The 18,404-nt window shown below is 50.5% G+C and overlaps 25 non-coding genes across 25 annotated transcripts; 13 read left to right on the forward strand and 12 right to left on the reverse strand.

Annotated features, from left to right (window-relative positions):
* Positions 1 to 700: 700 nt before the first annotated feature.
* Positions 701 to 773, forward strand: TRNAR-CCU (transfer RNA arginine (anticodon CCU)). Its single transcript has one exon. It is a non-coding gene; the product is annotated as a tRNA-Arg (tRNA).
* A 600-nt stretch (positions 774 to 1,373) lies between these two features.
* On the reverse strand, positions 1,374 to 1,446 carry TRNAA-AGC (transfer RNA alanine (anticodon AGC)). Its single transcript has one exon. It is a non-coding gene; the product is annotated as a tRNA-Ala (tRNA).
* A 694-nt stretch (positions 1,447 to 2,140) lies between these two features.
* On the forward strand, positions 2,141 to 2,213 carry TRNAR-CCU (transfer RNA arginine (anticodon CCU)). Its single transcript has one exon. It is a non-coding gene; the product is annotated as a tRNA-Arg (tRNA).
* Positions 2,214 to 2,813: 600 nt separating this feature from the next.
* TRNAA-AGC (transfer RNA alanine (anticodon AGC)) lies at positions 2,814 to 2,886 on the reverse strand. Its single transcript has one exon. It is a non-coding gene; the product is annotated as a tRNA-Ala (tRNA).
* Positions 2,887 to 3,580: 694 nt separating this feature from the next.
* TRNAR-CCU (transfer RNA arginine (anticodon CCU)) lies at positions 3,581 to 3,653 on the forward strand. Its single transcript has one exon. It is a non-coding gene; the product is annotated as a tRNA-Arg (tRNA).
* A 601-nt stretch (positions 3,654 to 4,254) lies between these two features.
* On the reverse strand, positions 4,255 to 4,327 carry TRNAA-AGC (transfer RNA alanine (anticodon AGC)). Its single transcript has one exon. It is a non-coding gene; the product is annotated as a tRNA-Ala (tRNA).
* A 694-nt stretch (positions 4,328 to 5,021) lies between these two features.
* On the forward strand, positions 5,022 to 5,094 carry TRNAR-CCU (transfer RNA arginine (anticodon CCU)). Its single transcript has one exon. It is a non-coding gene; the product is annotated as a tRNA-Arg (tRNA).
* Positions 5,095 to 5,694: 600 nt separating this feature from the next.
* Positions 5,695 to 5,767, reverse strand: TRNAA-AGC (transfer RNA alanine (anticodon AGC)). Its single transcript has one exon. It is a non-coding gene; the product is annotated as a tRNA-Ala (tRNA).
* A 694-nt stretch (positions 5,768 to 6,461) lies between these two features.
* Positions 6,462 to 6,534, forward strand: TRNAR-CCU (transfer RNA arginine (anticodon CCU)). The gene has a single exon. It is a non-coding gene; the product is annotated as a tRNA-Arg (tRNA).
* A 600-nt stretch (positions 6,535 to 7,134) lies between these two features.
* TRNAA-AGC (transfer RNA alanine (anticodon AGC)) lies at positions 7,135 to 7,207 on the reverse strand. The gene has a single exon. It is a non-coding gene; the product is annotated as a tRNA-Ala (tRNA).
* A 694-nt stretch (positions 7,208 to 7,901) lies between these two features.
* On the forward strand, positions 7,902 to 7,974 carry TRNAR-CCU (transfer RNA arginine (anticodon CCU)). The gene has a single exon. It is a non-coding gene; the product is annotated as a tRNA-Arg (tRNA).
* A 600-nt stretch (positions 7,975 to 8,574) lies between these two features.
* TRNAA-AGC (transfer RNA alanine (anticodon AGC)) lies at positions 8,575 to 8,647 on the reverse strand. The gene has a single exon. It is a non-coding gene; the product is annotated as a tRNA-Ala (tRNA).
* A 694-nt stretch (positions 8,648 to 9,341) lies between these two features.
* On the forward strand, positions 9,342 to 9,414 carry TRNAR-CCU (transfer RNA arginine (anticodon CCU)). Its single transcript has one exon. It is a non-coding gene; the product is annotated as a tRNA-Arg (tRNA).
* Positions 9,415 to 10,014: 600 nt separating this feature from the next.
* Positions 10,015 to 10,087, reverse strand: TRNAA-AGC (transfer RNA alanine (anticodon AGC)). The gene has a single exon. It is a non-coding gene; the product is annotated as a tRNA-Ala (tRNA).
* Positions 10,088 to 10,780: 693 nt separating this feature from the next.
* On the forward strand, positions 10,781 to 10,853 carry TRNAR-CCU (transfer RNA arginine (anticodon CCU)). Its single transcript has one exon. It is a non-coding gene; the product is annotated as a tRNA-Arg (tRNA).
* Positions 10,854 to 11,454: 601 nt separating this feature from the next.
* Positions 11,455 to 11,527, reverse strand: TRNAA-AGC (transfer RNA alanine (anticodon AGC)). Its single transcript has one exon. It is a non-coding gene; the product is annotated as a tRNA-Ala (tRNA).
* Positions 11,528 to 12,221: 694 nt separating this feature from the next.
* On the forward strand, positions 12,222 to 12,294 carry TRNAR-CCU (transfer RNA arginine (anticodon CCU)). Its single transcript has one exon. It is a non-coding gene; the product is annotated as a tRNA-Arg (tRNA).
* Positions 12,295 to 12,894: 600 nt separating this feature from the next.
* Positions 12,895 to 12,967, reverse strand: TRNAA-AGC (transfer RNA alanine (anticodon AGC)). Its single transcript has one exon. It is a non-coding gene; the product is annotated as a tRNA-Ala (tRNA).
* Positions 12,968 to 13,661: 694 nt separating this feature from the next.
* Positions 13,662 to 13,734, forward strand: TRNAR-CCU (transfer RNA arginine (anticodon CCU)). The gene has a single exon. It is a non-coding gene; the product is annotated as a tRNA-Arg (tRNA).
* A 601-nt stretch (positions 13,735 to 14,335) lies between these two features.
* On the reverse strand, positions 14,336 to 14,408 carry TRNAA-AGC (transfer RNA alanine (anticodon AGC)). The gene has a single exon. It is a non-coding gene; the product is annotated as a tRNA-Ala (tRNA).
* A 694-nt stretch (positions 14,409 to 15,102) lies between these two features.
* Positions 15,103 to 15,175, forward strand: TRNAR-CCU (transfer RNA arginine (anticodon CCU)). The gene has a single exon. It is a non-coding gene; the product is annotated as a tRNA-Arg (tRNA).
* Positions 15,176 to 15,775: 600 nt separating this feature from the next.
* On the reverse strand, positions 15,776 to 15,848 carry TRNAA-AGC (transfer RNA alanine (anticodon AGC)). Its single transcript has one exon. It is a non-coding gene; the product is annotated as a tRNA-Ala (tRNA).
* Positions 15,849 to 16,542: 694 nt separating this feature from the next.
* Positions 16,543 to 16,615, forward strand: TRNAR-CCU (transfer RNA arginine (anticodon CCU)). The gene has a single exon. It is a non-coding gene; the product is annotated as a tRNA-Arg (tRNA).
* A 600-nt stretch (positions 16,616 to 17,215) lies between these two features.
* Positions 17,216 to 17,288, reverse strand: TRNAA-AGC (transfer RNA alanine (anticodon AGC)). The gene has a single exon. It is a non-coding gene; the product is annotated as a tRNA-Ala (tRNA).
* A 694-nt stretch (positions 17,289 to 17,982) lies between these two features.
* TRNAR-CCU (transfer RNA arginine (anticodon CCU)) lies at positions 17,983 to 18,055 on the forward strand. Its single transcript has one exon. It is a non-coding gene; the product is annotated as a tRNA-Arg (tRNA).
* Positions 18,056 to 18,404: the final 349 nt, after the last annotated feature.

Consider the following 18,404-nt stretch of genomic DNA (forward strand, 5'->3'; position numbering starts at 1 on the left):
TTCCCCTCCTCCTCGAAGGCTCTCGATACACTGCTTCAGAGCTGAAGCACAGTCTCCGGCTCACACTTGCTTGGCTGTCCAGGGACCTGTAGTGCATAAAGCCCTTTCTCTTCATCTGCCGCAGGGGAAATCACAATCTCACCCCTTTGCCCAAAACAAAATACCTTCAGTGGAGCTACAAGTAAAGCTGCAGATGGCCATCCATTGCAACGAGGATTGGCCAACCAGGTATTAATAGCAGAGTGACTCCACTGCCACGCCCTTTCACGCTGGACCTGCGCTTGTGATCAAGAGGCTGCACGCCAGTCCCATAGACCCGAGAGCCCAATTGAAAAGGTGCTTGCTTCTCACTTTATTTCTCTCGCTATTTCTTGCTGTTTTAGGCCGCTGACACGCCGCCTGCAGCCAAAGGACCAGCGCTGGAGTGCCCTTTGTCATTTTTACCAGCTGGCCATATTTTACAATCGAGCGTCAGAATACCAAACAGGTAAGAGTTAGGTCTGGGAATTGAGTCCACTTTCCATCGTGTGTCCCATAAAGCGGAAGTGTCCAGCCGAGTGCAAGCAGGTGCCTTTTGCCCGCGTGTGCTGGGACACTGCAGCTTTGGACGTGAGCCAACTTGCCCTTTTCAGTGGGTCAGTACCTGTGACTCCAGTGAGAGAAGAGGAAAAGAAAGAACTTTCCCCTTTTCTGTCGAGTGGCCCCAGTGACCTAATGGATAAGGCACTGGCCTCCTAAGCCAGGGATTGTGGGTTCGAGTCCCATCTGGGGTGGTTCGTGGCATTTTGTTCACACTTCTGCCAAAGCATGCAAAAGGTTTTTGCGGTAGTAGGGGGTGGGCGCAGGCTAGTACTTTGCTGGGCGCTGTGAAGTCCAGAACGTGCTCTGCTGGTAGCAGACTTTAAATGCCGGGAGACTGCAGAGTGTAGCAACCCCTCATGTCAGCGAAGAGACGCAGATGAGTGGTAAGAAAGACAGGGAAAATATGCTTTCTGGAATCAGAGCTCCTGCAGACAGGGCTCACTCTTCTGCCAGCTCCGACCTGCTCCGATGAAAACGAAATAAAAGAGCAAAGGCTGCGCACTTTGAACCAATTATTCGAAGCATCGTATTGAAATGAAATAAAAGGTTAACAGCCCTGGGTGGCATCAAAGTGGAATTTCCTGAATATGTCACCAATGCCATGCAATGCGACTGTTGCACAGTATCACGCCTGTTGCCGGCCCTCGCGCGGATGACTCTTTGGGATAGCAGAAAGTGGACGGAAGACTTTTAGGATGATAGTAAAAAAAACAGAAGCGAGCACATGACTTTATTTGCGACGATTGGTGAGTTTTGAATAAAATAGTGAAAATGAAGAAAAAGCGTCTTGCTGGAGAATGCGGGCATCGATCCCGCTACCTCTCGCATGCTAAGCGAGCGCTCTACCATCTGAGCTAATTCCCCTCCTCCTCGAAGGCTCTCGATACACTGCTTCAGAGCTGAAGCACAGTCTCCGGCTCACACTTGCTTGGCTGTCCAGGGACCTGTAGTGCATAAAGCCCTTTCTCTTCATCTGCCGCAGGGGAAATCACAATCTCACCCCTTTGCCCAAAACAAAATACCTTCAGTGGAGCTACAAGTAAAGCTGCAGATGGCCATCCATTGCAATGAGGATTGGCCAACCAGGTATTAATAGCAGAGTGACTCCACTCCCACGCCCTTTCACGCTGGACCTGCGCTTGTGATCAAGAGGCTGCACGCCAGTCCCATAGACCCGAGAGCCCAATTGAAAAGGTGCTTGCTTCTCACTTTATTTCTCTCGCTATTTCTTGCTGTTTTAGGCCGCTGACACGCCGCCTGCAGCCAAAGGACCAGCGCTGGAGTGCCCTTTGTCATTTTTACCAGCTGGCCATATTTTACAATCGAGCGTCAGAATACCAAACAGGTAAGAGTTAGGTCTGGGAATTGAGTCCACTTTCCATCGTGTGTCCCATAAAGCGGAAGTGTCCAGCCGAGTGCAAGCAGGTGCCTTTTGCCCGCGTGTGCTGGGACACTGCAGCTTTGGACGTGAGCCAACTTGCCCTTTTCAGTGGGTCAGTACCTGTGACTCCAGTGAGAGAAGAGGAAAAGAAAGAACTTTCCCCTTTTCTGTCGAGTGGCCCCAGTGGCCTAATGGATAAGGCACTGGCCTCCTAAGCCAGGGATTGTGGGTTCGAGTCCCATCTGGGGTGGTTCGTGGCATTTTGTTCACACTTCTGCCAAAGCATGCAAAAGGTTTTTGCGGTAGTAGGGGGTGGGCGCAGGCTAGTACTTTGCTGGGCGCTGTGAAGTCCAGAACGTGCTCTGCTGGTAGCAGACTTTAAATGCCGGGAGACTGCAGAGTGTAGCAACCCCTCATGTCAGCGAAGAGACGCAGATGAGTGGTAAGAAAGACAGGGAAAATATGCTTTCTGGAATCAGAGCTCCTGCAGACAGGGCTCACTCTTCTGCCAGCTCCGACCTGCTCCGATGAAAACGAAATAAAAGAGCAAAGGCTGCGCACTTTGAACCAATTATTCGAAGCATCGTATTGAAATGAAATAAAAGGTTAACAGCCCTGGGTGGCATCAAAGTGGAATTTCCTGAATATGTCACCAATGCCATGCAATGCGACTGTTGCACAGTATCACGCCTGTTGCCGGCCCTCGCGCGGATGACTCTTTGGGATAGCAGAAAGTGGACGGAAGACTTTTAGGATGATAGTAAAAAAAACAGAAGCGAGCACATGACTTTATTTGCGACGATTGGTGAGTTTTGAATAAAATAGTGAAAATGAAGAAAAAGCGTCTTGCTGGAGAATGCGGGCATCGATCCCGCTACCTCTCGCATGCTAAGCGAGCGCTCTACCATCTGAGCTAATTCCCCTCCTCCTCGAAGGCTCTCGATACACTGCTTCAGAGCTGAAGCACAGTCTCCGGCTCACACTTGCTTGGCTGTCCAGGGACCTGTAGTGCATAAAGCCCTTTCTCTTCATCTGCCGCAGGGGAAATCACAATCTCACCCCTTTGCCCAAAACAAAATACCTTCAGTGGAGCTACAAGTAAAGCTGCAGATGGCCATCCATTGCAATGAGGATTGGCCAACCAGGTATTAATAGCAGAGTGACTCCACTCCCACGCCCTTTCACGCTGGACCTGCGCTTGTGATCAAGAGGCTGCACGCCAGTCCCATAGACCCGAGAGCCCAATTGAAAAGGTGCTTGCTTCTCACTTTATTTCTCTCGCTATTTCTTGCTGTTTTAGGCCGCTGACACGCCGCCTGCAGCCAAAGGACCAGCGCTGGAGTGCCCTTTGTCATTTTTACCAGCTGGCCATATTTTACAATCGAGCGTCAGAATACCAAACAGGTAAGAGTTAGGTCTGGGAATTGAGTCCACTTTCCATCGTGTGTCCCATAAAGCGGAAGTGTCCAGCCGAGTGCAAGCAGGTGCCTTTTGCCCGCGTGTGCTGGGACACTGCAGCTTTGGACGTGAGCCAACTTGCCCTTTTCAGTGGGTCAGTACCTGTGACTCCAGTGAGAGAAGAGGAAAAGAAAGAACTTTCCCCTTTTCTGTCGAGTGGCCCCAGTGGCCTAATGGATAAGGCACTGGCCTCCTAAGCCAGGGATTGTGGGTTCGAGTCCCATCTGGGGTGGTTCGTGGCATTTTGTTCACACTTCTGCCAAAGCATGCAAAAGGTTTTTGCGGTAGTAGGGGGTGGGCGCAGGCTAGTACTTTGCTGGGCGCTGTGAAGTCCAGAACGTGCTCTGCTGGTAGCAGACTTTAAATGCCGGGAGACTGCAGAGTGTAGCAACCCCTCATGTCAGCGAAGAGACGCAGATGAGTGGTAAGAAAGACAGGGAAAATATGCTTTCTGGAATCAGAGCTCCTGCAGACAGGGCTCACTCTTCTGCCAGCTCCGACCTGCTCCGATGAAAACGAAATAAAAGAGCAAAGGCTGCGCACTTTGAACCAATTATTCGAAGCATCGTATTGAAATGAAATAAAAGGTTAACAGCCCTGGGTGGCATCAAAGTGGAATTTCCTGAATATGTCACCAATGCCATGCAATGCGCCTGTTGCACAGTATCACGCCTGTTGCCGGCCCTCGCGCGGATGACTCTTTGGGATAGCAGAAAGTGGACGGAAGACTTTTAGGATGATAGTAAAAAAAAACAGAAGCGAGCACATGCCTTTATTTGAGACGATTGGTGAGTTTTGAATAAAATAGTGAAAATGAAGAAAAAGCGTCTTGCTGGAGAATGCGGGCATCGATCCCGCTACCTCTCGCATGCTAAGCGAGCGCTCTACCATCTGAGCTAATTCCCCTCCTCCTCGAAGGCTCTCGATACACTGCTTCAGAGCTGAAGCACAGTCTCCGGCTCACACTTGCTTGGCTGTCCAGGGACCTGTAGTGCATAAAGCCCTTTCTCTTCATCTGCCGCAGGGGAAATCACAATCTCACCCCTTTGCCCAAAACAAAATACCTTCAGTGGAGCTACAAGTAAAGCTGCAGATGGCCATCCATTGCAACGAGGATTGGCCAACCAGGTATTAATAGCAGAGTGACTCCACTGCCACGCCCTTTCACGCTGGACCTGCGCTTGTGATCAAGAGGCTGCACGCCAGTCCCATAGACCCGAGAGCCCAATTGAAAAGGTGCTTGCTTCTCACTTTATTTCTCTCGCTATTTCTTGCTGTTTTAGGCCGCTGACACGCCGCCTGCAGCCAAAGGACCAGCGCTGGAGTGCCCTTTGTCATTTTTACCAGCTGGCCATATTTTACAATCGAGCGTCAGAATACCAAACAGGTAAGAGTTAGGTCTGGGAATTGAGTCCACTTTCCATCGTGTGTCCCATAAAGCGGAAGTGTCCAGCCGAGTGCAAGCAGGTGCCTTTTGCCCGCGTGTGCTGGGACACTGCAGCTTTGGACGTGAGCCAACTTGCCCTTTTCAGTGGGTCAGTACCTGTGACTCCAGTGAGAGAAGAGGAAAAGAAAGAACTTTCCCCTTTTCTGTCGAGTGGCCCCAGTGGCCTAATGGATAAGGCACTGGCCTCCTAAGCCAGGGATTGTGGGTTCGAGTCCCATCTGGGGTGGTTCGTGGCATTTTGTTCACACTTCTGCCAAAGCATGCAAAAGGTTTTTGCGGTAGTAGGGGGTGGGCGCAGGCTAGTACTTTGCTGGGCGCTGTGAAGTCCAGAACGTGCTCTGCTGGTAGCAGACTTTAAATGCCGGGAGACTGCAGAGTGTAGCAACCCCTCATGTCAGCGAAGAGACGCAGATGAGTGGTAAGAAAGACAGGGAAAATATGCTTTCTGGAATCAGAGCTCCTGCAGACAGGGCTCACTCTTCTGCCAGCTCCGACCTGCTCCGATGAAAACGAAATAAAAGAGCAAAGGCTGCGCACTTTGAACCAATTATTCGAAGCATCGTATTGAAATGAAATAAAAGGTTAACAGCCCTGGGTGGCATCAAAGTGGAATTTCCTGAATATGTCACCAATGCCATGCAATGCGACTGTTGCACAGTATCACGCCTGTTGCCGGCCCTCGCGCGGATGACTCTTTGGGATAGCAGAAAGTGGACGGAAGACTTTTAGGATGATAGTAAAAAAAACAGAAGCGAGCACATGACTTTATTTGCGACGATTGGTGAGTTTTGAATAAAATAGTGAAAATGAAGAAAAAGCGTCTTGCTGGAGAATGCGGGCATCGATCCCGCTACCTCTCGCATGCTAAGCGAGCGCTCTACCATCTGAGCTAATTCCCCTCCTCCTCGAAGGCTCTCGATACACTGCTTCAGAGCTGAAGCACAGTCTCCGGCTCACACTTGCTTGGCTGTCCAGGGACCTGTAGTGCATAAAGCCCTTTCTCTTCATCTGCCGCAGGGGAAATCACAATCTCACCCCTTTGCCCAAAACAAAATACCTTCAGTGGAGCTACAAGTAAAGCTGCAGATGGCCATCCATTGCAATGAGGATTGGCCAACCAGGTATTAATAGCAGAGTGACTCCACTCCCACGCCCTTTCACGCTGGACCTGCGCTTGTGATCAAGAGGCTGCACGCCAGTCCCATAGACCCGAGAGCCCAATTGAAAAGGTGCTTGCTTCTCACTTTATTTCTCTCGCTATTTCTTGCTGTTTTAGGCCGCTGACACGCCGCCTGCAGCCAAAGGACCAGCGCTGGAGTGCCCTTTGTCATTTTTACCAGCTGGCCATATTTTACAATCGAGCGTCAGAATACCAAACAGGTAAGAGTTAGGTCTGGGAATTGAGTCCACTTTCCATCGTGTGTCCCATAAAGCGGAAGTGTCCAGCCGAGTGCAAGCAGGTGCCTTTTGCCCGCGTGTGCTGGGACACTGCAGCTTTGGACGTGAGCCAACTTGCCCTTTTCAGTGGGTCAGTACCTGTGACTCCAGTGAGAGAAGAGGAAAAGAAAGAACTTTCCCCTTTTCTGTCGAGTGGCCCCAGTGGCCTAATGGATAAGGCACTGGCCTCCTAAGCCAGGGATTGTGGGTTCGAGTCCCATCTGGGGTGGTTCGTGGCATTTTGTTCACACTTCTGCCAAAGCATGCAAAAGGTTTTTGCGGTAGTAGGGGGTGGGCGCAGGCTAGTACTTTGCTGGGCGCTGTGAAGTCCAGAACGTGCTCTGCTGGTAGCAGACTTTAAATGCCGGGAGACTGCAGAGTGTAGCAACCCCTCATGTCAGCGAAGAGACGCAGATGAGTGGTAAGAAAGACAGGGAAAATATGCTTTCTGGAATCAGAGCTCCTGCAGACAGGGCTCACTCTTCTGCCAGCTCCGACCTGCTCCGATGAAAACGAAATAAAAGAGCAAAGGCTGCGCACTTTGAACCAATTATTCGAAGCATCGTATTGAAATGAAATAAAAGGTTAACAGCCCTGGGTGGCATCAAAGTGGAATTTCCTGAATATGTCACCAATGCCATGCAATGCGACTGTTGCACAGTATCACGCCTGTTGCCGGCCCTCGCGCGGATGACTCTTTGGGATAGCAGAAAGTGGACGGAAGACTTTTAGGATGATAGTAAAAAAAACAGAAGCGAGCACATGACTTTATTTGCGACGATTGGTGAGTTTTGAATAAAATAGTGAAAATGAAGAAAAAGCGTCTTGCTGGAGAATGCGGGCATCGATCCCGCTACCTCTCGCATGCTAAGCGAGCGCTCTACCATCTGAGCTAATTCCCCTCCTCCTCGAAGGCTCTCGATACACTGCTTCAGAGCTGAAGCACAGTCTCCGGCTCACACTTGCTTGGCTGTCCAGGGACCTGTAGTGCATAAAGCCCTTTCTCTTCATCTGCCGCAGGGGAAATCACAATCTCACCCCTTTGCCCAAAACAAAATACCTTCAGTGGAGCTACAAGTAAAGCTGCAGATGGCCATCCATTGCAATGAAGATTGGCCAACCAGGTATTAATAGCAGAGTGACTCCACTCCCACGCCCTTTCACGCTGGACCTGCGCTTGTGATCAAGAGGCTGCACGCCAGTCCCATAGACCCGAGAGCCCAATTGAAAAGGTGCTTGCTTCTCACTTTATTTCTCTCGCTATTTCTTGCTGTTTTAGGCCGCTGACACGCCGCCTGCAGCCAAAGGACCAGCGCTGGAGTGCCCTTTGTCATTTTTACCAGCTGGCCATATTTTACAATCGAGCGTCAGAATACCAAACAGGTAAGAGTTAGGTCTGGGAATTGAGTCCACTTTCCATCGTGTGTCCCATAAAGCGGAAGTGTCCAGCCGAGTGCAAGCAGGTGCCTTTTGCCCGCGTGTGCTGGGACACTGCAGCTTTGGACGTGAGCCAACTTGCCCTTTTCAGTGGGTCAGTACCTGTGACTCCAGTGAGAGAAGAGGAAAAGAAAGAACTTTCCCCTTTTCTGTCGAGTGGCCCCAGTGGCCTAATGGATAAGGCACTGGCCTCCTAAGCCAGGGATTGTGGGTTCGAGTCCCATCTGGGGTGGTTCGTGGCATTTTGTTCACACTTCTGCCAAAGCATGCAAAAGGTTTTTGCGGTAGTAGGGGGTGGGCGCAGGCTAGTACTTTGCTGGGCGCTGTGAAGTCCAGAACGTGCTCTGCTGGTAGCAGACTTTAAATGCCGGGAGACTGCAGAGTGTAGCAACCCCTCATGTCAGCGAAGAGACGCAGATGAGTGGTAAGAAAGACAGGGAAAATATGCTTTCTGGAATCAGAGCTCCTGCAGACAGGGCTCACTCTTCTGCCAGCTCCGACCTGCTCCGATGAAAACGAAATAAAAGAGCAAAGGCTGCGCACTTTGAACCAATTATTCGAAGCATCGTATTGAAATGAAATAAAAGGTTAACAGCCCTGGGTGGCATCAAAGTGGAATTTCCTGAATATGTCACCAATGCCATGCAATGCGACTGTTGCACAGTATCACGCCTGTTGCCGGCCCTCGCGCGGATGACTCTTTGGGATAGCAGAAAGTGGACGGAAGACTTTTAGGATGATAGTAAAAAAAACAGAAGCGAGCACATGACTTTATTTGCGACGATTGGTGAGTTTTGAATAAAATAGTGAAAATGAAGAAAAAGCGTCTTGCTGGAGAATGCGGGCATCGATCCCGCTACCTCTCGCATGCTAAGCGAGCGCTCTACCATCTGAGCTAATTCCCCTCCTCCTCGAAGGCTCTCGATACACTGCTTCAGAGCTGAAGCACAGTCTCCGGCTCACACTTGCTTGGCTGTCCAGGGACCTGTAGTGCATAAAGCCCTTTCTCTTCATCTGCCGCAGGGGAAATCACAATCTCACCCCTTTGCCCAAAACAAAATACCTTCAGTGGAGCTACAAGTAAAGCTGCAGATGGCCATCCATTGCAATGAGGATTGGCCAACCAGGTATTAATAGCAGAGTGACTCCACTCCCACGCCCTTTCACGCTGGACCTGCGCTTGTGATCAAGAGGCTGCACGCCAGTCCCATAGACCCGAGAGCCCAATTGAAAAGGTGCTTGCTTCTCACTTTATTTCTCTCGCTATTTCTTGCTGTTTTAGGCCGCTGACACGCCGCCTGCAGCCAAAGGACCAGCGCTGGAGTGCCCTTTGTCATTTTTACCAGCTGGCCATATTTTACAATCGAGCGTCAGAATACCAAACAGGTAAGAGTTAGGTCTGGGAATTGAGTCCACTTTCCATCGTGTGTCCCATAAAGCGGAAGTGTCCAGCCGAGTGCAAGCAGGTGCCTTTTGCCCGCGTGTGCTGGGACACTGCAGCTTTGGACGTGAGCCAACTTGCCCTTTTCAGTGGGTCAGTACCTGTGACTCCAGTGAGAGAAGAGGAAAAGAAAGAACTTTCCCCTTTTCTGTCGAGTGGCCCCAGTGGCCTAATGGATAAGGCACTGGCCTCCTAAGCCAGGGATTGTGGGTTCGAGTCCCATCTGGGGTGGTTCGTGGCATTTTGTTCACACTTCTGCCAAAGCATGCAAAAGGTTTTTGCGGTAGTAGGGGGTGGGCGCAGGCTAGTACTTTGCTGGGCGCTGTGAAGTCCAGAACGTGCTCTGCTGGTAGCAGACTTTAAATGCCGGGAGACTGCAGAGTGTAGCAACCCCTCATGTCAGCGAAGAGACGCAGATGAGTGGTAAGAAAGACAGGGAAAATATGCTTTCTGGAATCAGAGCTCCTGCAGACAGGGCTCACTCTTCTGCCAGCTCCGACCTGCTCCGATGAAAACGAAATAAAAGAGCAAAGGCTGCGCACTTTGAACCAATTATTCGAAGCATCGTATTGAAATGAAATAAAAGGTTAACAGCCCTGGGTGGCATCAAAGTGGAATTTCCTGAATATGTCACCAATGCCATGCAATGCGACTGTTGCACAGTATCACGCCTGTTGCCGGCCCTCGCGCGGATGACTCTTTGGGATAGCAGAAAGTGGACGGAAGACTTTTAGGATGATAGTAAAAAAAACAGAAGCGAGCACATGACTTTATTTGCGACGATTGGTGAGTTTTGAATAAAATAGTGAAAATGAAGAAAAAGCGTCTTGCTGGAGAATGCGGGCATCGATCCCGCTACCTCTCGCATGCTAAGCGAGCGCTCTACCATCTGAGCTAATTCCCCTCCTCCTCGAAGGCTCTCGATACACTGCTTCAGAGCTGAAGCACAGTCTCCGGCTCACACTTGCTTGGCTGTCAGGGACCTGTAGTGCATAAAGCCCTTTCTCTTCATCTGCCGCAGGGGAAATCACAATCTCACCCCTTTGCCCAAAACAAAATACCTTCAGTGGAGCTACAAGTAAAGCTGCAGATGGCCATCCATTGCAATGAGGATTGGCCAACCAGGTATTAATAGCAGAGTGACTCCACTCCCACGCCCTTTCACGCTGGACCTGCGCTTGTGATCAAGAGGCTGCACGCCAGTCCCATAGACCCGAGAGCCCAATTGAAAAGGTGCTTGCTTCTCACTTTATTTCTCTCGCTATTTCTTGCTGTTTTAGGCCGCTGACACGCCGCCTGCAGCCAAAGGACCAGCGCTGGAGTGCCCTTTGTCATTTTTACCAGCTGGCCATATTTTACAATCGAGCGTCAGAATACCAAACAGGTAAGAGTTAGGTCTGGGAATTGAGTCCACTTTCCATCGTGTGTCCCATAAAGCGGAAGTGTCCAGCCGAGTGCAAGCAGGTGCCTTTTGCCCGCGTGTGCTGGGACACTGCAGCTTTGGACGTGAGCCAACTTGCCCTTTTCAGTGGGTCAGTACCTGTGACTCCAGTGAGAGAAGAGGAAAAGAAAGAACTTTCCCCTTTTCTGTCGAGTGGCCCCAGTGGCCTAATGGATAAGGCACTGGCCTCCTAAGCCAGGGATTGTGGGTTCGAGTCCCATCTGGGGTGGTTCGTGGCATTTTGTTCACACTTCTGCCAAAGCATGCAAAAGGTTTTTGCGGTAGTAGGGGGTGGGCGCAGGCTAGTACTTTGCTGGGCGCTGTGAAGTCCAGAACGTGCTCTGCTGGTAGCAGACTTTAAATGCCGGGAGACTGCAGAGTGTAGCAACCCCTCATGTCAGCGAAGAGACGCAGATGAGTGGTAAGAAAGACAGGGAAAATATGCTTTCTGGAATCAGAGCTCCTGCAGACAGGGCTCACTCTTCTGCCAGCTCCGACCTGCTCCGATGAAAACGAAATAAAAGAGCAAAGGCTGCGCACTTTGAACCAATTATTCGAAGCATCGTATTGAAATGAAATAAAAGGTTAACAGCCCTGGGTGGCATCAAAGTGGAATTTCCTGAATATGTCACCAATGCCATGCAATGCGCCTGTTGCACAGTATCACGCCTGTTGCCGGCCCTCGCGCGGATGACTCTTTGGGATAGCAGAAAGTGGACGGAAGACTTTTAGGATGATAGTAAAAAAAAACAGAAGCGAGCACATGCCTTTATTTGAGACGATTGGTGAGTTTTGAATAAAATAGTGAAAATGAAGAAAAAGCGTCTTGCTGGAGAATGCGGGCATCGATCCCGCTACCTCTCGCATGCTAAGCGAGCGCTCTACCATCTGAGCTAATTCCCCTCCTCCTCGAAGGCTCTCGATACACTGCTTCAGAGCTGAAGCACAGTCTCCGGCTCACACTTGCTTGGCTGTCCAGGGACCTGTAGTGCATAAAGCCCTTTCTCTTCATCTGCCGCAGGGGAAATCACAATCTCACCCCTTTGCCCAAAACAAAATACCTTCAGTGGAGCTACAAGTAAAGCTGCAGATGGCCATCCATTGCAACGAGGATTGGCCAACCAGGTATTAATAGCAGAGTGACTCCACTGCCACGCCCTTTCACGCTGGACCTGCGCTTGTGATCAAGAGGCTGCACGCCAGTCCCATAGACCCGAGAGCCCAATTGAAAAGGTGCTTGCTTCTCACTTTATTTCTCTCGCTATTTCTTGCTGTTTTAGGCCGCTGACACGCCGCCTGCAGCCAAAGGACCAGCGCTGGAGTGCCCTTTGTCATTTTTACCAGCTGGCCATATTTTACAATCGAGCGTCAGAATACCAAACAGGTAAGAGTTAGGTCTGGGAATTGAGTCCACTTTCCATCGTGTGTCCCATAAAGCGGAAGTGTCCAGCCGAGTGCAAGCAGGTGCCTTTTGCCCGCGTGTGCTGGGACACTGCAGCTTTGGACGTGAGCCAACTTGCCCTTTTCAGTGGGTCAGTACCTGTGACTCCAGTGAGAGAAGAGGAAAAGAAAGAACTTTCCACTTTTCTGTCGAGTGGCCCCAGTGGCCTAATGGATAAGGCACTGGCCTCCTAAGCCAGGGATTGTGGGTTCGAGTCCCATCTGGGGTGGTTCGTGGCATTTTGTTCACACTTCTGCCAAAGCATGCAAAAGGTTTTTGCGGTAGTAGGGGGTGGGCGCAGGCTAGTACTTTGCTGGGCGCTGTGAAGTCCAGAACGTGCTCTGCTGGTAGCAGACTTTAAATGCCGGGAGACTGCAGAGTGTAGCAACCCCTCATGTCAGCGAAGAGACGCAGATGAGTGGTAAGAAAGACAGGGAAAATATGCTTTCTGGAATCAGAGCTCCTGCAGACAGGGCTCACTCTTCTGCCAGCTCCGACCTGCTCCGATGAAAACGAAATAAAAGAGCAAAGGCTGCGCACTTTGAACCAATTATTCGAAGCATCGTATTGAAATGAAATAAAAGGTTAACAGCCCTGGGTGGCATCAAAGTGGAATTTCCTGAATATGTCACCAATGCCATGCAATGCGACTGTTGCACAGTATCACGCCTGTTGCCGGCCCTCGCGCGGATGACTCTTTGGGATAGCAGAAAGTGGACGGAAGACTTTTAGGATGATAGTAAAAAAAACAGAAGCGAGCACATGACTTTATTTGCGACGATTGGTGAGTTTTGAATAAAATAGTGAAAATGAAGAAAAAGCGTCTTGCTGGAGAATGCGGGCATCGATCCCGCTACCTCTCGCATGCTAAGCGAGCGCTCTACCATCTGAGCTAATTCCCCTCCTCCTCGAAGGCTCTCGATACACTGCTTCAGAGCTGAAGCACAGTCTCCGGCTCACACTTGCTTGGCTGTCCAGGGACCTGTAGTGCATAAAGCCCTTTCTCTTCATCTGCCGCAGGGGAAATCACAATCTCACCCCTTTGCCCAAAACAAAATACCTTCAGTGGAGCTACAAGTAAAGCTGCAGATGGCCATCCATTGCAATGAGGATTGGCCAACCAGGTATTAATAGCAGAGTGACTCCACTCCCACGCCCTTTCACGCTGGACCTGCGCTTGTGATCAAGAGGCTGCACGCCAGTCCCATAGACCCGAGAGCCCAATTGAAAAGGTGCTTGCTTCTCACTTTATTTCTCTCGCTATTTCTTGCTGTTTTAGGCCGCTGACACGCCGCCTGCAGCCAAAGGACCAGCGCTGGAGTGCCCTTTGTCATTTTTACCAGCTGGCCATATTTTACAATCGAGCGTCAGAATACCAAACAGGTAAGAGTTAGGTCTGGGAATTGAGTCCACTTTCCATCGTGTGTCCCATAAAGCGGAAGTGTCCAGCCGAGTGCAAGCAGGTGCCTTTTGCCCGCGTGTGCTGGGACACTGCAGCTTTGGACGTGAGCCAACTTGCCCTTTTCAGTGGGTCAGTACCTGTGACTCCAGTGAGAGAAGAGGAAAAGAAAGAACTTTCCCCTTTTCTGTCGAGTGGCCCCAGTGGCCTAATGGATAAGGCACTGGCCTCCTAAGCCAGGGATTGTGGGTTCGAGTCCCATCTGGGGTGGTTCGTGGCATTTTGTTCACACTTCTGCCAAAGCATGCAAAAGGTTTTTGCGGTAGTAGGGGGTGGGCGCAGGCTAGTACTTTGCTGGGCGCTGTGAAGTCCAGAACGTGCTCTGCTGGTAGCAGACTTTAAATGCCGGGAGACTGCAGAGTGTAGCAACCCCTCATGTCAGCGAAGAGACGCAGATGAGTGGTAAGAAAGACAGGGAAAATATGCTTTCTGGAATCAGAGCTCCTGCAGACAGGGCTCACTCTTCTGCCAGCTCCGACCTGCTCCGATGAAAACGAAATAAAAGAGCAAAGGCTGCGCACTTTGAACCAATTATTCGAAGCATCGTATTGAAATGAAATAAAAGGTTAACAGCCCTGGGTGGCATCAAAGTGGAATTTCCTGAATATGTCACCAATGCCATGCAATGCGCCTGTTGCACAGTATCACGCCTGTTGCCGGCCCTCGCGCGGATGACTCTTTGGGATAGCAGAAAGTGGACGGAAGACTTTTAGGATGATAGTAAAAAAAAACAGAAGCGAGCACATGCCTTTATTTGAGACGATTGGTGAGTTTTGAATAAAATAGTGAAAATGAAGAAAAAGCGTCTTGCTGGAGAATGCGGGCATCGATCCCGCTACCTCTCGCATGCTAAGCGAGCGCTCTACCATCTGAGCTAATTCCCCTCCTCCTCGAAGGCTCTCGATACACTGCTTCAGAGCTGAAGCACAGTCTCCGGCTCACACTTGCTTGGCTGTCCAGGGACCTGTAGTGCATAAAGCCCTTTCTCTTCATCTGCCGCAGGGGAAATCACAATCTCACCCCTTTGCCCAAAACAAAATACCTTCAGTGGAGCTACAAGTAAAGCTGCAGATGGCCATCCATTGCAACGAGGATTGGCCAACCAGGTATTAATAGCAGAGTGACTCCACTGCCACGCCCTTTCACGCTGGACCTGCGCTTGTGATCAAGAGGCTGCACGCCAGTCCCATAGACCCGAGAGCCCAATTGAAAAGGTGCTTGCTTCTCACTTTATTTCTCTCGCTATTTCTTGCTGTTTTAGGCCGCTGACACGCCGCCTGCAGCCAAAGGACCAGCGCTGGAGTGCCCTTTGTCATTTTTACCAGCTGGCCATATTTTACAATCGAGCGTCAGAATACCAAACAGGTAAGAGTTAGGTCTGGGAATTGAGTCCACTTTCCATCGTGTGTCCCATAAAGCGGAAGTGTCCAGCCGAGTGCAAGCAGGTGCCTTTTGCCCGCGTGTGCTGGGACACTGCAGCTTTGGACGTGAGCCAACTTGCCCTTTTCAGTGGGTCAGTACCTGTGACTCCAGTGAGAGAAGAGGAAAAGAAAGAACTTTCCCCTTTTCTGTCGAGTGGCCCCAGTGGCCTAATGGATAAGGCACTGGCCTCCTAAGCCAGGGATTGTGGGTTCGAGTCCCATCTGGGGTGGTTCGTGGCATTTTGTTCACACTTCTGCCAAAGCATGCAAAAGGTTTTTGCGGTAGTAGGGGGTGGGCGCAGGCTAGTACTTTGCTGGGCGCTGTGAAGTCCAGAACGTGCTCTGCTGGTAGCAGACTTTAAATGCCGGGAGACTGCAGAGTGTAGCAACCCCTCATGTCAGCGAAGAGACGCAGATGAGTGGTAAGAAAGACAGGGAAAATATGCTTTCTGGAATCAGAGCTCCTGCAGACAGGGCTCACTCTTCTGCCAGCTCCGACCTGCTCCGATGAAAACGAAATAAAAGAGCAAAGGCTGCGCACTTTGAACCAATTATTCGAAGCATCGTATTGAAATGAAATAAAAGGTTAACAGCCCTGGGTGGCATCAAAGTGGAATTTCCTGAATATGTCACCAATGCCATGCAATGCGACTGTTGCACAGTATCACGCCTGTTGCCGGCCCTCGCGCGGATGACTCTTTGGGATAGCAGAAAGTGGACGGAAGACTTTTAGGATGATAGTAAAAAAAACAGAAGCGAGCACATGACTTTATTTGCGACGATTGGTGAGTTTTGAATAAAATAGTGAAAATGAAGAAAAAGCGTCTTGCTGGAGAATGCGGGCATCGATCCCGCTACCTCTCGCATGCTAAGCGAGCGCTCTACCATCTGAGCTAATTCCCCTCCTCCTCGAAGGCTCTCGATACACTGCTTCAGAGCTGAAGCACAGTCTCCGGCTCACACTTGCTTGGCTGTCCAGGGACCTGTAGTGCATAAAGCCCTTTCTCTTCATCTGCCGCAGGGGAAATCACAATCTCACCCCTTTGCCCAAAACAAAATACCTTCAGTGGAGCTACAAGTAAAGCTGCAGATGGCCATCCATTGCAATGAGGATTGGCCAACCAGGTATTAATAGCAGAGTGACTCCACTCCCACGCCCTTTCACGCTGGACCTGCGCTTGTGATCAAGAGGCTGCACGCCAGTCCCATAGACCCGAGAGCCCAATTGAAAAGGTGCTTGCTTCTCACTTTATTTCTCTCGCTATTTCTTGCTGTTTTAGGCCGCTGACACGCCGCCTGCAGCCAAAGGACCAGCGCTGGAGTGCCCTTTGTCATTTTTACCAGCTGGCCATATTTTACAATCGAGCGTCAGAATACCAAACAGGTAAGAGTTAGGTCTGGGAATTGAGTCCACTTTCCATCGTGTGTCCCATAAAGCGGAAGTGTCCAGCCGAGTGCAAGCAGGTGCCTTTTGCCCGCGTGTGCTGGGACACTGCAGCTTTGGACGTGAGCCAACTTGCCCTTTTCAGTGGGTCAGTACCTGTGACTCCAGTGAGAGAAGAGGAAAAGAAAGAACTTTCCCCTTTTCTGTCGAGTGGCCCCAGTGGCCTAATGGATAAGGCACTGGCCTCCTAAGCCAGGGATTGTGGGTTCGAGTCCCATCTGGGGTGGTTCGTGGCATTTTGTTCACACTTCTGCCAAAGCATGCAAAAGGTTTTTGCGGTAGTAGGGGGTGGGCGCAGGCTAGTACTTTGCTGGGCGCTGTGAAGTCCAGAACGTGCTCTGCTGGTAGCAGACTTTAAATGCCGGGAGACTGCAGAGTGTAGCAACCCCTCATGTCAGCGAAGAGACGCAGATGAGTGGTAAGAAAGACAGGGAAAATATGCTTTCTGGAATCAGAGCTCCTGCAGACAGGGCTCACTCTTCTGCCAGCTCCGACCTGCTCCGATGAAAACGAAATAAAAGAGCAAAGGCTGCGCACTTTGAACCAATTATTCGAAGCATCGTATTGAAATGAAATAAAAGGTTAACAGCCCTGGGTGGCATCAAAGTGGAATTTCCTGAATATGTCACCAATGCCATGCAATGCGACTGTTGCACAGTATCACGCCTGTTGCCGGCCCTCGCGCGGATGACTCTTTGGGATAGCAGAAAGTGGACGGAAGACTTTTAGGATGATAGTAAAAAAAACAGAAGCGAGCACATGACTTTATTTGCGACGATTGGTGAGTTTTGAATAAAATAGTGAAAATGAAGAAAAAGCGTCTTGCTGGAGAATGCGGGCATCGATCCCGCTACCTCTCGCATGCTAAGCAAGCGCTCTACCATCTGAGCTAATTCCCCTCCTCCTCGAAGGCTCTCGATACACTGCTTCAGAGCTGAAGCACAGTCTCCGGCTCACACTTGCTTGGCTGTCCAGGGACCTGTAGTGCATAAAGCCCTTTCTCTTCATCTGCCGCAGGGGAAATCACAATCTCACCCCTTTGCCCAAAACAAAATACCTTCAGTGGAGCTACAAGTAAAGCTGCAGATGGCCATCCATTGCAATGAGGATTGGCCAACCAGGTATTAATAGCAGAGTGACTCCACTCCCACGCCCTTTCACGCTGGACCTGCGCTTGTGATCAAGAGGCTGCACGCCAGTCCCATAGACCCGAGAGCCCAATTGAAAAGGTGCTTGCTTCTCACTTTATTTCTCTCGCTATTTCTTGCTGTTTTAGGCCGCTGACACGCCGCCTGCAGCCAAAGGACCAGCGCTGGAGTGCCCTTTGTCATTTTTACCAGCTGGCCATATTTTACAATCGAGCGTCAGAATACCAAACAGGTAAGAGTTAGGTCTGGGAATTGAGTCCACTTTCCATCGTGTGTCCCATAAAGCGGAAGTGTCCAGCCGAGTGCAAGCAGGTGCCTTTTGCCCGCGTGTGCTGGGACACTGCAGCTTTGGACGTGAGCCAACTTGCCCTTTTCAGTGGGTCAGTACCTGTGACTCCAGTGAGAGAAGAGGAAAAGAAAGAACTTTCCCCTTTTCTGTCGAGTGGCCCCAGTGGCCTAATGGATAAGGCACTGGCCTCCTAAGCCAGGGATTGTGGGTTCGAGTCCCATCTGGGGTGGTTCGTGGCATTTTGTTCACACTTCTGCCAAAGCATGCAAAAGGTTTTTGCGGTAGTAGGGGGTGGGCGCAGGCTAGTACTTTGCTGGGCGCTGTGAAGTCCAGAACGTGCTCTGCTGGTAGCAGACTTTAAATGCCGGGAGACTGCAGAGTGTAGCAACCCCTCATGTCAGCGAAGAGACGCAGATGAGTGGTAAGAAAGACAGGGAAAATATGCTTTCTGGAATCAGAGCTCCTGCAGACAGGGCTCACTCTTCTGCCAGCTCCGACCTGCTCCGATGAAAACGAAATAAAAGAGCAAAGGCTGCGCACTTTGAACCAATTATTCGAAGCATCGTATTGAAATGAAA

Source organism: Ambystoma mexicanum, chromosome 5q, assembly GCF_040938575.1.
Source record: "Ambystoma mexicanum isolate Mex_15411 chromosome 5q, UKY_AmexF1_1, whole genome shotgun sequence".
Taxonomy (NCBI): domain Eukaryota; kingdom Metazoa; phylum Chordata; class Amphibia; order Caudata; family Ambystomatidae; genus Ambystoma; species Ambystoma mexicanum.